Raw genomic sequence first — 17,103 nt, forward strand, 5'->3', positions numbered from 1 at the left:
AATACTCACATTCATTCATGAAAGCATCATTTAACAAATATTTAGTGAGTGCCTTCAAATGTCAGGCATCGTTCTTGGTGCTGGGGATACAACCATGAACAAAAGAGTAAAACTACCTGTCTTCATGGAGCTAATATATATATCAGTGAAGGAGAGAGTCAAAAAATAAAAATTACACCAAGGACAAGATCATTTTAGCTGTGACACATGCAACAAAGGAAAGGTGCCAGGATCAACTTGGATGGTTGGTCTTCCCAGGTCCTCCTGGCAAACCAGCCAGCCAGTACAGCAGATATTAAGAGGTTTCCTTTAAGTAGTGGAATGATGGAAGAGTTTCCTCCTTCATGTTTTCTACATTTTTAAATGTTTTGCAATGAGGATGTTATTTGACTTATGTAATCAAATTAACAAAACTTATTAAATAATACATAAAAGATATTCTCATTAACATTTAGCTGCTAAAGTCAGGAGTTTTCTTTGCCAAGGGGAAAGGAGACAGGCATAAATAATATTATAAATGAACTTTATTAAAAGTGACAGAAAGATTTGTGATCTGTGCTTTGATGCCTCTTCTTCATAACTGAAACAAGTTTTCTCGGAAACAGTAATCTCTCTTCCCAGAAATATAAGAAAGCATACTTCACTTTTTTTTTTTTTTTTTGGCCATGCGGCATGACATGTGGTATCTTAGTTCCCCAACCAGGGATGGAACCTGAGCCTCCTACAGTGGAAACATGGAGTCTTAACCACTGGACCACCAGGGAAAATTCCTTATACTGAACTATTTTTAACATAAATGCTTTCTTTCATTTATGATGAGTGTTATCAGCAAGAATACCATTGTTAGTCTCATGTGATCATAGAGATAGTTCTGTGATTTTATTGTAGATAAAGAGCAAGAAGCATTTTCAGGAATTTGGTCCACTTGTCACGAAGATGTTAGTGGACATCAGCTGGACCAAGTTCCTTATTTTAAAAACCTCTTGGTCACATGTTGAAACTCAGATTCAAAACACTGCCGATCACCACAAAACCGTGGACATGGGTCCTCAGCAGCGGCGACAATCCAGGGCATATTCTTGCCCCAGTTGTCCCAGAGGGGGGAATTGCCCTGAATGTTATCGTCCTCGGATGACGGATCGGTAACCAACGTGTCACCAGATTTTCCTGTGCTGTGACTCTGCTGATCAGCACGTGACAGTGATGAGAAACGACGCAGGTGAAGGAATGGGACTAGCTCACCTTCTATTTTAAGCATGCAGTCCACTGTAAGCAGTGTAATATACAGTGCCAAACAGGAAGAAGCAACCTACTTAGTTTGATCAAAATCAAAACAAGCAGAAATGTTATGTTCTTTGCCTCGGTTGTGTTCATACACATACATTTCTAGTGTATTAACATTAACATAACCACTAGAAAATGGGAAGGGAGGCATGGGGGAGGGTTCAATAAAGTACCAAAACAGATCAAGCTGACAGGCTGGTCCCAAGTCTCACTAAACTGTACTTTTTTTTTCCCCCTCAGTCTTGTGTCCCTGTGCTCCCCGCTGCTGTTATAGAACATCAATCACATTTTTGGTGGTGGTGGTGTTACAGTGAAGAGCATTCAGTAATTCTCCAGAAAAAGCAGGCATCTTTTGCTCTTTTCCCAGGCTTTCTTCTCTTTCCTTAAAGACCAAAAAAAAAAAAAAAAAATAGCAACAAGGAGAGACTGTTTGGGGCTGCCCCAGGTCCCCATCATGCGATGCTGATGTCATGGGCTGGGGGCTTCCTGACTGGCTGCCTGCAAACTGCTCACGCTCTCTTCACACGTGGAGCGGCAATCAGCTTACAACTAAATCACCTCTGAGCACAAGCTGTCTCCACAAAGCCAACCAAAGAGACAGCATTCAGAGGCTGACAAAGCGTCCCTAAAGCATGAAACAAAAAGGGACCCTCAGGCTGCTGGAGTGAGCCGCTTCCAACATTAATCCCTCTCCATTGGGCATTGTGGGGACTCCAGGGGGAGTGTGACTGATGGAATACCATCTGAAGTTCACACTTGGAAAAGCTTCAAGTTCAACATCAGCAGTGAGGGGACAGTGTCAGGATATGGAATAAACAAAGAAGAAGAGGGGAGAAAAGAATAAGAAGGGAAGGCAGTGCCGTGTATTAACACCCAGGACTGATGATGCTTGTTGCATCTAAAGCTTTCAGAGAACTCCACTAATTATTCATAAGCAGAATTTTGTGAATTGTGTACACTTGGCATGTCATTTACTTCTAACGTAAACATTGAGAAGAGAGTCTTTTTGAGAGTTCAAGTGTGTTTTGCAAGAAATCCATTGAACAATTTTGACACTGATCAAAGGTCATCAGAGGACCTCTAAAATATAGTTTAAGTATGGTAATTCTGTTTTTCCTGAGCAGATGTGGTTAGTTAATTCTCTACAATTCCCCAATGGCTCAGTGGATAAAGAGTCCACCTGCAGTGCAGGAGACAGGGGAGACACGGGTTCGATCTCTGGGTCGGAAAGATGCCCTGATGAAGGAAATGGCAACCCACTCCAGTATTCTTGCCTGGAAAATTCCATAGATGGGGAGGCCGGAGAGCTATAGTTCAAAGCATCACAAAGAGTCAGACACAACTGAGCGACTAAGCACAGGTTATTTACAATCACAGTTTTTGTGATATTAGAGATGAGTGGAACTAGAGGAAATGCACCAACTCTCACTGACTCTGGCCCTGGGATCTGAACTACTTCTCCTCATGAGATCTCATCTCATCTATTTATCTACTTACTTTATCTACTTACCTTACCTACCTATCCATCTGCCTGAACCACCTATGCAAATCTCCATGCATCCACCAAGCTTTCATGTGTTGCTTGGCTGTATTTACCTCTTCATCGTCACTTTCCTCTTCTCAAGAGACTTCCGTGTACTGAGTCACATCCTTTTTGATAGACTCCTTTCAAAGAGACATTTGGTAAGATCGGTGTACGGGAAATGTTTAGGTCCAGGTATTTAACATGAAAATATCAATTTCCTTCTAATAGAGCCAAGCAAAATAATCCAAATATTGAGCCTACTAAAAGTTGATTGTGAAAAAAATTGAATGAGAGACATACAAAATTTAGAATTAGACATGGAATGAAAAAGAAAACTAAGAGATTAGTTCACAGGTATGCATGCTGTCTACAAATTGGCACTTGCCAAGAACATTTGCCAGCGGCTGAACAACAGTGATATTTGCCATCTGCCTCTGCGGAGGCTGAACCCTGTGCTGCTGAAGCTTTTGAGCTTCAACATCCCCTGAGCAAATCCAGGGTGCAGTGAGGCACTCTGTACTCCAAGAAATATGGTGGAACAGGTGTTTAGATAGATATTTTCAGGAACTGATTTCATGATCCCAATCCTTGCATCTGTTCATTTCTAGGAAATCACTAAATCCCTTCATGGACACATCAGCTCCTCGTGACTAGCAGAAAATGCAAGCCCTTGATTGCATAAAACTCCTCCTTCACTGAAATCTTACATATCTTCCCCAACCGCCTATTTGGTGCAGCCTCTCAGAGCTATCTCAGCTGCTCTCTCCTGGGCTGCAGTCCTCATTTTGCCCCAAATAAAACTTAATTTGAAACTCTCAAGTTGTGCATCTGTTTTAGTCAACAATAAGCCCATTTATGAAATGTTATGAACTTACGATTATATAGTGTTTTTCTTGCCAGATGCTATTCAAAGCACTTAATAAGTAATTCCTTTAATGCATACCATAAATCTGTCATTTAAATCCTATTACTCATCTTACTTTGTAGATCAGAAAACCAAGGACCCCAAATTTGCCAAGGTCATACAGCTACCAAGTAGCAGAGATGAAATTTGAGCCTCAGCAGTCCTGATCCAGAGGCCTTAAGCTCTCTGCCACACAGCCTTCATGTTAAAGCATATTTGCCATTTTCTAGTCAGCCACCTTTAAGGAATTTTGACACCTAATTTTCTAAATGAAAAATGAATGTCAGTTTATTAACTTGCAAAAATAAATATGAGCAGATCATTAAGCAGATGAAATTCTTGTTTATTAGCTTAGCCAGCATGTAATTCTGGCTACCTGAGAAGTCAAAACATGAGACCAATGCTTGAGAAGAAAGGGATTAGAACAAAAGGAATTTACTATAAGTCTTTGAGCAAACACCAGGAGGTAGTGATAAACAGGGAAGCCTGGTGTGCTGCAGTCTGTGTGGTGGCAGAGTCGCACATGACAGAACAGTTCAAAAACAACAGCAAGTCTTAGTCAGGACCAAGATCACAAAGATACTACCTACTGTGTGGCTTAAACAACAAACATTTATTTCTCTCAGTTCTGGAGCTGGGAAGTCCCAGAACAAGGGGGCAGTAGATCCAATGTCTGGTAGGAACACTTCCTGGTTTGAAGATGGCCATGCTCTCCTTGTATCCTCACCATATCAAAGAACAGAGGTAGGAAACTCTCCTGTCGCACCTTGTAAGGGCGCTAATTGTATTCATTAGGGCTCCACCTTCATGACTTAATTACTTTCTGGAGTCTCCACTTCCTAATACCATCACATTACATCACACAGGGGATTAGGATTTCAACATAGGGATTTTGAGGGCACAAAACATTTAGTCCATAACACTGTGTGATTCAAACACTGTGTGATTCAAGTCCTATTTCCTGCTGCCTCCATCTCCACCAAAGGTGAAATCGTGCTTTGTGCTGATCTAATTCAAGAGTTTAAGAACTTACCTTAGTTTTAAGAGGAGTCAAACCTATCTTTCAGTTTTGGATAGGGATCTTTCACATACTTCTTTTGTAAATATAACTGCACTTGTCATCATATATATGACTTTCTCATTTGGAGGCCATCACACAAACAAAAGTGTTAGATGCTCAGTCGTGTCCAACTCTTTGAGACCCCATGGACTGTAGCCCACCAGGCTCTTCTGTCCATGGAATTCTCCAGGCAACAATACCAGATTGGATAGCCATTCCCTTTTCCAGGGGATCTTCCCAACCCAGGTCTCCCACATTGCAGGCAGATTCTTTACCATCTGAGCCACCGGGAAAGCCCTTCATACAACCAAAGCACCTGCTTAATAGGATCCCTGAGGACAAATAACATGCAGACAAATACATGACTGAGAAAAGTGCTACCTTGCTCCTTCCTGAGGAGTGTGGAGGAGGGGAGGACAGCTGAGAGATCAGGGATGGGAACCAGACACGCAGCTTGATGTTTTGAGGAGTGAGGTGCAGATCTGAGTCACTGTGGATAACTAGAGAGGGAAGTGGTGAGGCAGCAACCTGAGAGACGGCATCAGGGGTGCAGCCAGATCACAAAGCTGAGTCCAGCCCACTCAGCACGGAGCTGAGGGAGAACTGATACACCCTCTCAGGAGGAGTTTGGTAATGAAGGTCCTCAGACACATAGGGAATCATTGACCCAACAGTTAAATTTAGTACTGAAAGCTTGACCTCTCTGCGAATGCATCTCAGAGACATAGTTTTGGGTGAAGTAGAAAAGAATAGCTTTATTGTTTTGCCAGACAAAAGGGGAGAGAAAACTACTGTTTACCGACCCAGGAGGATTGATAAAGCATTTTTTAAAGCAATAGTCCAGGGGTGGAGTTAAGGCTTCCCAGGTGGCGCTATGGTAAAGAACCCACCTGCCAATGCAGGAGACATGAGAGATGTGGGTTTGATCCCTGGGTTGGGAAGATTCCCTGGAGGAGAGCATGGCAACCCAGCCCAGTATTCTTGCCTGGAGAACTGCACGGACAGAGGAGCCTGGCTGGCTCCAGTCCATGGGGTTGCAGAGTTAGACATGACTGAGCATGCACACGCCACGTCTTTAAGAATCCACACAGCATTTGTCTATTCTAGAGCCAGACGTACAGCATGGGGTCACTTCCTGGGGGCTTTGCGGGTGGCTCAGTGGTAAAGAATCCACCTCCCAAGCAGGAGACCTGTTCAATCCCTGGACCAGGAAGATTCCCTGGGGCAGGAAATGGCAACCCACTCTGGCATTTTTGTCTGCGAAATCCCATGAATGAAGGATCCTGGCAGGCTACCGTCCATGGGGTTGCAAAGAGTCAAACATGACTGAGCAACTCAACAGCAGCAGTAGCCCTTCCTGGGAAACCTGTCTGCCTGGGGCCGAACCCTCACCAAGGAGCTGAGGGACAAGGCTGGGTCTAGAGCAACTGCTTGGAGCTCTCTTTGATCAGGATCAGAGCCTATGTGTAGGGATGTCCAGCCCCGAGTTCTGCAGAAGATAGGCTCAGAGGATTAGAGAGAAGCAGGCACCAGTTAGGAACATTCTTATTGTATCTGGAGAGTCACTCAAGCTATGGGAGATCTGCTGTACTGAGCTGACTTTTGGGGCTGGTCAGAAAGTCTCCCAGCTGCAGCTGCATCTACAGCCATCTCCCCACCTTCGGGAATGAGTCCATCAGATCTCAACTTGTTTCTCCCGCCTTAAAAATTCCTGTAAACTAAACCCTATCTCAGGGACCGTCAGACATTTTTACTTACATACTTTCTACAGAAATTTATCCAATTATGCACTCTCACACACGTGTTTAAGTTCACAGGGAAAACTACTCATCTTAAGTTTAAATGATTGCGAAGAATCTAAATTCTGATATATTGCTGACATGACATTTTAAAATAGAGCTGTTAAAAACTCTTGGGAAAGTATCCAAAGTGTGATAGTGAGAGAGTCATTTCCTAGGCAGGTTGATAAGAAGTCTAGGGGTCCCCAAGGAGAGAGAGGTCTGGGATATTCAAGGAGGAAGAAAGGACAAACTTTTTTACTTTTTTTCCTCTACATTCCTTAGGATTCTATAACAATAATGTATCCTGCCTGAGGACAGTCTTTGGATTAAACCCTCTGTCTAATTCTGTTATCTTAAAACATAAATTATGGGAGTAGGTCTGGTCTTTACAAGGATGTAACCTGCCTGAGGACAATCTTTGGATTAAACCTTCTGGCCAACTCTGTTATCTTAAAATGTAAATTATGGGAGTAGGTCTGGTGAGGTCCTTACAACCTCCAGACATTCTTTGGATTCATTGGAGAGTAAATAACTCCATTGCTAACACTAGCAAAGGGGGTACTCTTTTGCCCCCTTCTGATGACTATGTCAGAAGTTTTCTCTATCTCCTTTATACTTTAATAAAACTTTATTACACAAAAGCTCTGAGCGATCCAGCCTCGTCTCTGGCCCCGGATTGAATTCATCTCCTCCGGAGGCCAAGAATCCCGCGTCTCATCGTTCAGCAACAACCTTTTATAGTTCCATATTGTGTTGACTGGGCCAGGCCGCACTATTTTGCCCAGAATTCTCTTCCCTGTTTGTTTCTGGTAAGGGAGGCCACAGGTAAGGTTCTTGTGAAAAACTTGGAGAATCTCATCGTTCAGCAACAACCTTTCAATAGTTCCATATTGTGTTGACTGGGCCAGGCCTCACTATTTTGCCCAGAATTCTCTTCCCTGTTTGTTTCTGGTAAGGGAGGCCACAGGTAAGGGTCTTGTGAAAAACTTGGAGAAAAGCAGTGAGCCACAGACATTTTGAGGCTCACATCCCTGCTTCCCTGCCGGCTCCCCTTGTCTGTAACTGTGTCACTGGCCCCTTCGGCTCTTCCAGCTCCTGGGACAAGTGTGTGTGGTCAAGGTACCACCCTCACCTATGAGTCACCCATGTCAAGACAAGAGGCAGTGAGAACTGACATGGATTCAAGTCTCTTCTTGCTTGAGCTCATGCTGATAGGATGTGTGTTCTTCCCAACTTTACATCCATTTCCCCTCCCCAACAAGCTGCCTTGTTGACTTCAAGATCCAGGGCCAGATGCAAAGGCCGCCACTTTACAGGGACTGTTTAGCCAGTTTCCACAATTGTATCAGATCCAAATGTGTGTGTGTGTGTGTGTGTGTGTGTGTGTTCAATTGTGTCTGACTCTTTGCGACTCCATGGGCTGTAGCCCACCAGGCTCCTCTGCCCATGGGATTCTCCAGGCAAGAATACTGGAGTGGATTGAAATTTCCTCCTCCAGGGGATCTTCCCATCCCAGGGTTGGAATTCAAGTCTCCTGTGGCTCCTCCACTGGCAGACAGATTCTTTAGTACTGTGCCGCCTGGGCTTAGATCCAATCATTGTGGCACATCTCTTATTCTGTAAAAATAGAGAAATTAATATAAAGAGGTAGACAGATGAATAGACAGACTCCCCCTCAATGGTTCTGGTTGAACCCTGATACACGAATCACCAGAGTGATTTGATCCCCATCATTATTCATTTAAAAAAAAGGCATGATCTATCTCTTCTTGAATAGTCAGAAGTTACTTCATCTATTTTATTCCTTGAATTCACATTTTCATCTCGTTTTAACTTAAGTGTAATACTTTTGCATTTTACCCAAATATTAATCACTCAATCATACTTCTCTTGAACTAGAATAAATTCATATGTTATTTTTTAGAATTTCCAGTTCCCACAATGCACAAGGTATTAAAATATGCTTTATTGATTTTATTCTTATTCCATTAGTAGTAAGCAATTGATCAACGTTACAGAAATACATTCTTAATTCTTAAATTTTTTTTTTCTTTTTGGTTAGCTGTTGCTGCTGGCACCCCAAAACTCAGGGATTAAATCAATAATTTCATTTTTTAGTTCATGTGTTTGTGATTGGGAGTCTACTTTATTTTATGTTGGTACTGATGGAGGCAGATGATCTGGGATTATTCTGCTCAATGTGCTTCTCATCCTTTCCATTGAAAAACTGCCTGGACAGACCACTTCTTTCCCATGACTATAATGGAAGCCTTAGAGAAACCAGAAGCATGTAAGTCTGTTGAGACCTAGGCTTACTATCTCTTCCACCAACTCTATTGGTCAAAGCAATCACAAGGAATTGAGAAATTCAAGATGCTTCAAAGAGAAATACAATCACAGGAAAATATGCTTGTAGGGAATTTGATTGTAAAAGAGTAAAAGTAGAACTGATTAAATCTGCCTTAAAACTCTGCATCAGAAAGCAAACATGACAAAAATTCCCTATTGTCAAAGAGTGCATTTCTTTCAGAGAAAATGACTTCAAAGCAACAAGAAGTATCAGGAAATGATGAAAATAATCCAGGTCACTGAGAATATGAAAATACTGCTTACAGTGGTGTTGGGTAAATTCCTGCATTATAATCTGCCAGTTTTTAATCAGTGAAAATGTTAAAAATTTTCCAAATAAAAATTTGATTGATTTTGACATTAGGTAACATTGGCTGCAGTCCACGGGGTCACTCAGAGTCGGACACGACTGAGCGACTGAACTGAACTGAGCTGAACGTTGGCTCAGTGGGTTAAGAATTTGCCTGCAATGCAGGAGATATAGGGGATGCGGGTATGATCCCCGGGCCATGAAGATCCCCTGGAGGAGGAAAATGACAACCTATTCCAGTATTCTTGCCTGAAAAATCCCATGAGCAGAGGAGCCTGGTGGGCTATAGTCCAAAAGGTCACAAAAAGTTAGACATGACTGAGCGACTAAGCAGACACACAATCACAACTATATACACAAAAGAAAACTTTATATTCTTGTTTTACACTAAGCTTCAAAAGAAAGTATGAAAGAATCAATCCCCTTTTTCCCAGGAAAATGTAACTTATAGTCATATAGCTTTTGGCTACTCAATGCTGAGTTAATATATAAAAGAAAAAATATTTATTTCAAGACCATTTAATTAAAGAGATGAGAATCCCTTACAGAGAGTTGAAAATGGAAAGAAACCATGCTAAGAAGGGATATCCTTTCTTTTTAAAGTCTCAAAAAGAAACTGAAAATGTCTGTAAGAAATTAAGAATGATTCATACAGCTCTTCAAGCTGGCCTTTTGAGAGAACAGATATATTCTACCTTGTGTTTACAGCATCTAATCCCCATTCCCTCTACAAGAAAGCCTGTAATGAAAGCTGACTACACCACAACATACCCCTAGAAAGAATGATCCATCTATTTTCCATTGTTTACTGAATTACAAAGGGTTACCATGGTTCAGGCAGCCTCATTACAGGCAGTGCTAAGCATGCAGTGTGAATACAGATTACACAAAGGCACCAGGGATGGTGAGGTATGTAATCCAAAGATTTCTTGTTTTATAGCAACAAAACAGCCTGGTAAATGGTGAGTACAGCAAGAGAGAGAAAAAAACCTCAGTAAGATATAGGTAAGTCACATTTTATATAAAATGTTTCTTAGCTTTTTATTGGAAGATAATTGCTTCCTAATATTGTGCTCATTTCTGCCATACCTTCAGCATGAGTCAGCCATAGGCACACATGGGTCCCCTCCTTTTTGAACCTTCCTTTCATCTCCCACCCCATCCCACCTCTCTCGTTGTCACAGAGTACTGGGTTAAATGCCCTGTGTCACATGGCAAGTTCCCATGGCCATCTATTTTTATGTAAAATTTTCTAAGTTACCTTAAGCAATTAAATAGTTTAACACTAAAGCAAAAAAAAAAAAAAAAAAAAAGGACATTTTAGAGAGTAAAGAAGTGTGTAAATAAAACCAACCTCAATATTTTTCCCCTAATCTTTATGACTTGGTTTAAGTATTCCATTTTTTTTTTCAAGCCACAGACTGTAGGAAAAACAATCATTGTTGCTTCAATACTTTTCACATTCTTTTGCTTTGTTTTACTAAGGTCTTTAGCTTGGAAGCTTCTCTCGAATTAACTCTGCTATACATTGATGTGTTGCTTCAAATGCAATTTGAAAGGATTTTTCCCTGGTAAACAAAGGGACTGATGGAGGCATGTCCAAGGAACATATCTTTCATTATCAGAGACTCTGAGGACCCAGAACTGGTTCAGAAACTTGAAAACTATTCCATAAACTGAAGTAATTGAGTATATAGGAACTAATTTTGTACCTTGTATACAATGAATGTTCAGTAGATCATGTTAAATGGATAACTGAGATCCGTTAAATACATATAATGAGAGAGGTTAGAATTTAAAGATAAATTTTTCTAGTAACATATTGAAAGTAATGATACATTTTTTCACTCTCCTCTTCATCAAGAGGCTTTTTAGTTCCTATTCACTTTCTGCCATAAGAGTGGTGTCATCTGCATATCTGAGGTTATTGATATTTTTCCCCGCAATCTTGTCCAGCTTGTGCTTCTTCCAGCCCAGCGTTCCTCATGATGTACTCTGCATATAAGTTAAATAAGCAGGGTGACAATATATAGCCTTGACGTACTCCTTTTCCTATTTGGAATAGAGTCTGTTGTTCCATGTCCAATTCTGATTGTTGCTTCCTGACCTGCATATACTTTGGCCACCTCATGTGAAGAGCTGACTCATAGGAAAAGGCCCTGATGCTGGTAGGGATTGGGGGCAGGAGGAGAAGGGGATGACAGAGGATGAGATGGCTGGATGGCATCACTGACTCAAAGGACACGAGTTTGAGTAAACTCTGAGAGTTGGTAATGGACAGGGAGGCCTGGCGTGCTGCGATTCATGGGGTCGCAAAGAATCGGACACGACTGAGCGACTGAACTAAACTGAATGATACATTTACCATATACAAATCAAGACTGAACAAAAAGTCTCTTATACCTAAAAAGTTACATTTTACCTGTGTAATATGTGTTAGTCATTAAGTTGTGTCCCACTCTTTGTGTTCCCATGGACTGTATAGCCCTCCAGACTCCTCTGTCCATGGAATTCTCCAGGCAAGAATACTGGAGTGGGTTGCCATTCCTTTCTCCAGGGGATCTTCCCGACCCAGGAATCAAACCCGGGTTTCCTACATTGAAGGCAGGTTCTCTCCTGTCTGAGTACCTACTCTGAAGTAAAAGAAAAAAGATAAATTCTTTCTTACATGATTCCTAAATTGTGTCTGACAGGAGAAAAAAGAGACCAAAATACAAAACAGAAGCTTTAATATGAAGCAGGTCAAGACAACATCATGAAGTCTTCATTGTTTTCAACCTATCAATAACAATCAAATGACTGTTTCCTAATAGGGAGGCATGTAGCATCAAAAGAATATTAATTCTGAGATCTCAGAACAAGCAGTTTCTAACAGGAAAAGAAGCAAGAGGTTACTGAATAAACACAACATTTTGAAATAGTGACAACCTTGGCAATAATCCATTGTGTAACTCAATTGTGAAGCACATAATTGAAATTGTTTTAGTAGAAGAGTTTATTATCTGTTGCCCTATGAACCTGAATTATACATCAATGTAGAAAGTGCTGGAAACTGCAAATCTGACTAGTGTAATGGAAAGAGCACTGAGCTTGGAGTCAGAAGGCGTAGGCTGTGTTTCAGATCCTTTATTTTTTTGAGCATATCCCTTGATCAGGTTACTTAGTCTTTCTGAGTCAAACATGCCTATAAGTAATGTAGCAGATGATCTAAAATGCTTTTGAAATATTAAAGAAGTAAAGGAATTATTATTTTGAAAGTTCATGTAGAAAATATACACAAAGATATGTAGTTTTATTTAAAATTTTTAATTTCCTTAATGAGTGATTTATGGATATTTAACTGGATTGAACTGATAATGACTTTAAAAGTGAAAGTTCACTATATATGCCTTACATGTCTTCAGATGAACTTCAGTGTCAAAGGACATTGCTCTAGCAGCTCTTCATACTGTGACTCCATGAATTCACAGAATAAAATCAAAAAGCACAGCAATAATTTAAGTTCCATAGAGGCAGGGATATTTCACCCTATATCCCCAGTGCCTAAATAGCACCTAGCATGTAGGAGGAATTCCATAAATATTTCATGAAAGAATAAAGTAATTAACCAGGACTAAGAGTCACCCTGTTGTCAGAATCCAGAAAAAACTTGAACTGATAACTTGATGGGAAGAATAATTACTGATCTCTGCATAATATATACTTAACCAATGCAAATCTTCTGGTTTGAAAGAAATAGAGAAACCTTTGCCCTTATCCCACATCTGCCACTTGCTCAGAAGAAGACATCTACCAACTGGAAATCTAGACATATACTTCTCTCCAGCCAGAGCACAGAAATTTGAGAATTGGTTTCCCTCATCCTTAATCAGTCAATGAGTATTGTTCTATTAAAAAAAAAATTAGACTAAGATCCCCAAAAATTAATAGGCAAGAAATAAGGAGGGAAGGGGCTTCCCTGAATATTTATGTTGCTTCCAAGTCTTGGCTGTTCTACATAGTACTGCTATATTCATTGGGGTGCATCTGTTTTTTCAAATTAGAATTTCATCTTTTCCAGACATACAGCCAGGATACATGCAGTATCATGTGGTAACTCTGTTTTTAGTTTTTTAAGTACCCTTCATACTGTTCTTCATAGTGACTAATCACATTCCCACCAATAGTATAGGAGCGTACCCTTTTCTCCACACTTTCTCCAGCACAAAAATGAGTTTTTATTGGGGGAAACAATGGCCTGTGGACTAGCATGATGAATGTTGGAAAAGGACTCTCGAAGGTGAAATTAAAGATATGCAAAATATATAGATTAGCTAAAATGGTACGGATAGACAGATAATGATAGAGAGATAAATAGGCAGACATAGACATATACGTGTTTGTTTTTTTTAATAGACACTCCTCCTATCATACACAAGCAAGGTAGATGAGCCCAGGAGGCAAGCAGCATCACCTCTTAGGATGATACCTTAGATAATCCTCACCTTTCTGCCTCAGAAGGTGAAGTCCTGAGGGTTTAAAGCAGTGCCCCATGGAGCTATATTAAAGCATAAGCTCAGCAAAGAAAAAGGTTCATCCTTATATACTCTTACCAAAACATTCTTTCATATTTTGAAACATAAAAGTTCATAAAATCTCTACAATTAAAAACATGACCATAAATAAACATGTTTCCCAGTGAGGTCACATGCCATTGTTAATCTTCACAAACTGTTGTGAAAATTTGGTAACCATTGACTGCTTGGAAATGACTTCTTGTTGCACAGATGCAGAAATATAAAACAATGACTGTTTTTATTTTAAAATTTGACATTTTATTCATGTTAAGTAATTTTGCATTCTTTCTGATTTTTTAAAATATTATTTCTCTTGATTATCAAGTGTTTTGGCACCTCTTCAAAATATGCACCAGAGGCTAATGCCTTAACTGCCCTGAGTTTGGGCATCTGAGGAGACTACAAGACTGAAACATTGTATCTCTGGAATTTTGGGGTTTGACTCTACCAAATCTTTTATCCAAGGTACCATTCAAAGAACCCCAAGAAATGGGGAACTAGATCTTCTAGAGATTATAAAATGAAAATTGTAAAATGTCTGTTGTTTGATTTTTTTATTGTATTGTTTTATACATTATTTTACTATTAAATACTTAGTTAATAAATGTCTGTATGTGTGGTATAACTGGCTGAAACTTGCTCTCATTATTACCTGACAGGTAAGAATTTGGGGATGGCTACCGTTATTTGCCAAAACAGAATCTGAGACTAAGTTGATTTGTCAATACACAGCACTCAAGAAAACAATGGATGGGGGGTCAATCAATGTAGTTAAATAAGATAAACTATGTAATTTAAGATAAAATATAAATTTAGTTTTAAAAAATTTATTTTATCAGTATATTCATATAAATGTAAAATTTATATAAGGTATAAAATATTTATATACTTTATAAATATATTTTTCCTTATTTAACTACATTTTCTAGCCCTTACTATGTGTCAAACATCGTTTTACATTTTTTACAAAAATTCATTCATAAGAATTGCCTATGTGAAATACTATTATTATCTCTATTTCACAAATGAGAAAACTCTCTTCTCTCTCAGTAGAATCCAAAACTATGTGTACCTCATTTGAAAATGCATGACAGAAAAAGTCCACAAAGGGTATTACACAAAACTAATGGAGCAAAAGGAAGCACAACAATGAGCCTTTAATTTAATAGTCATTTATTTAATTATTTGGGTGCAATGGGTCTTAGCTGAGGCATATGGGGTATAGTTCTCTGGCCAGGGGTCAGACCTGGGCCCCCTGCTTTGGGAGTGCAGAATCTTAGCTACTGGACCACCAGGGAAGTCCTGAGCCTTTAAACTAAGAGCGGGACAGTATTTCTAAATTAGCTCATCTCAAGAACCAAAAAATAAGTTTTGAAAATTTGTTAAAATCCTCAATCAAATGCAAAAGCTCAAGAACTTATAACTACACAGGATAAGGCAAAATAAGAGAGTGGATCAGGAAGATTTATCTACTACAATAGTTTTTTCAGAGGGAGGAGGAAGTTTTTATTATCAAGTTAATGTAAATCTTCTTAAGTGCTTCTGCTCCACCCTTGGCTCAAATCTACTTAAAAATTGCAGCACTGATTGACAGAAAAATATCTTTGGTTCAGAAAAGTGTCTCAGAAAACAACTTATGTTCCTTCTAAGAGTTTCTGATAAGAATTTGAAAAGAAGAAAAAAAAAAGCAGAGCCCACAGTACGGATGCGTGCTCAGTCACATCAGACTGCTTGCGGCCACATGGAAGGCAGCCCGTCAGGCTCCTCTGTCCATGGGATTCTCCAGGCGAGAATACTGGAGTGGGTTGCCACACCCTCCTCCAGGGGATCTTCCTGACCCAGGGATGGAATCCACGTCTCTTGCATCTCCTTCACTGGCAGGTGAGTTCTTTACCACTGCACCACCAGGGAAGCATGAATTTAAAGGAAGAATATAATTTCTGGACTTACAACCTCTTATCCTGATAGATCTTTTCTCCCCCAGCTTTATTGAGATATAATTGACATATAACATCATGTAAGTTCAAAGCGTGCAACACATTGATTGATTGCATATTGCAATACTGTTACCAACTTAGCATTAGCTAACACCTCCATCATGTCACCTAAGTATCATTTCTTTTTGTGGTGAATATAATAATTTTTAATTATCCACTTAAGTATACATTTTCTTTTTTGTTTCAGGCTTCAGTTACCTTTGTCATCTAGTATCCAGCACAAACCCTGAACATAATAGGCATTAAGAAAATGTTTGATGAATAAATGTGTGAATCTATTACTCCTTTTTCCTAAAATAATTATCGAACATATGAGTAACTTAAATAAACACATTATGGCTTCTAAACAAAGCAGCCCCCAGTTTGATATTCTGTGGCCTATTGTTCTCAAATGTAGGTGAATAGCCTCGTAAATGTACTCTTATTGAAAAGATCTTGTTTTGATTCTAAAGCATAAAGATTCCAAATGAAAGATTTTGGTTCTTTCTTCTATAGCAATCATATCCATTAAAATATAATAATGAATAGGTGATATTTAAAATTTTTAAATGACTTCTTTCATTTCCAAAGGATACTAATATCCTTATACATCTACAATCAATGCTACCAACCCTTGCCAAACAAATAAATGATTAAAAGAAACTACATATGTTTCAGCTAAAGATTCCAGCTAGATTTTAAGGGAACTAGTGATTAATGAATTTTCAGGTGAATAGAAACTGCCTCAGGCTACTGCTTCAGTGTTTTGACACCAGCTGGCAGTAATTTACAGGCTTAACAGGAAAGAAGACAAATGAAGACTACAGTACAATGTTCCTTGTAACTCCAGTCCTTGTTCCAAGCAGAGTTCCACGACTGTCTGGGTGATCTGAGAATAAATGCTTTCAAGACACACACATAATAGGGGTTTTGTAAGTAGTATCCGGCAGGAATTTCGATATTAATCAGCAAAATACCATAATCTGCCTGACAGACTGATCGGAAGAGGTTTTTCTTCTATGTTGTGACAGACATTTCCATGTTTGTGCAATCACATGGTTTTAGACAAAGCAATCATTTTAGCAACTTTTCATCATTCTTTCCAAATACTGAAGACTTAAGTGGACATCTTTGTAATACAGCTGTTAGTATTTCTGACACTCCTTTTTGTGAATGGCAGTCACAGTCCCTACTAATTAGTGTCTGGGAATGACGTCCATTGTAATGACGTCCACCTTCAGGTAGTACTATTTAAAACATTTAATTGTTAAATCAGTTTGAGTTACATGCAATGTGGTTCGAAGGCAATCAGTGTTCCCAGTAAGCTGCGTGCAAACACACACACACATCACACTAAT

At 39.5% G+C, this 17,103-nt stretch overlaps 1 long non-coding RNA gene across 1 annotated transcript; it reads left to right on the forward strand.

The window, feature by feature from the left end:
* Positions 1–10,104: 10,104 nt before the first annotated feature.
* Positions 10,105–16,134, forward strand: LOC139029689 (uncharacterized). The gene is made up of 3 exons (XR_011481886.1): positions 10,105–10,218; positions 15,420–15,650; positions 15,954–16,134. It is a non-coding gene; the product is annotated as an uncharacterized lncRNA (long non-coding RNA).
* Positions 16,135–17,103: the final 969 nt, after the last annotated feature.

Source organism: Odocoileus virginianus, chromosome 19 (genome assembly GCF_023699985.2).
Source record: "Odocoileus virginianus isolate 20LAN1187 ecotype Illinois chromosome 19, Ovbor_1.2, whole genome shotgun sequence".
In the NCBI taxonomy this organism is placed as follows: Eukaryota; Metazoa; Chordata; class Mammalia; order Artiodactyla; family Cervidae; genus Odocoileus; species Odocoileus virginianus.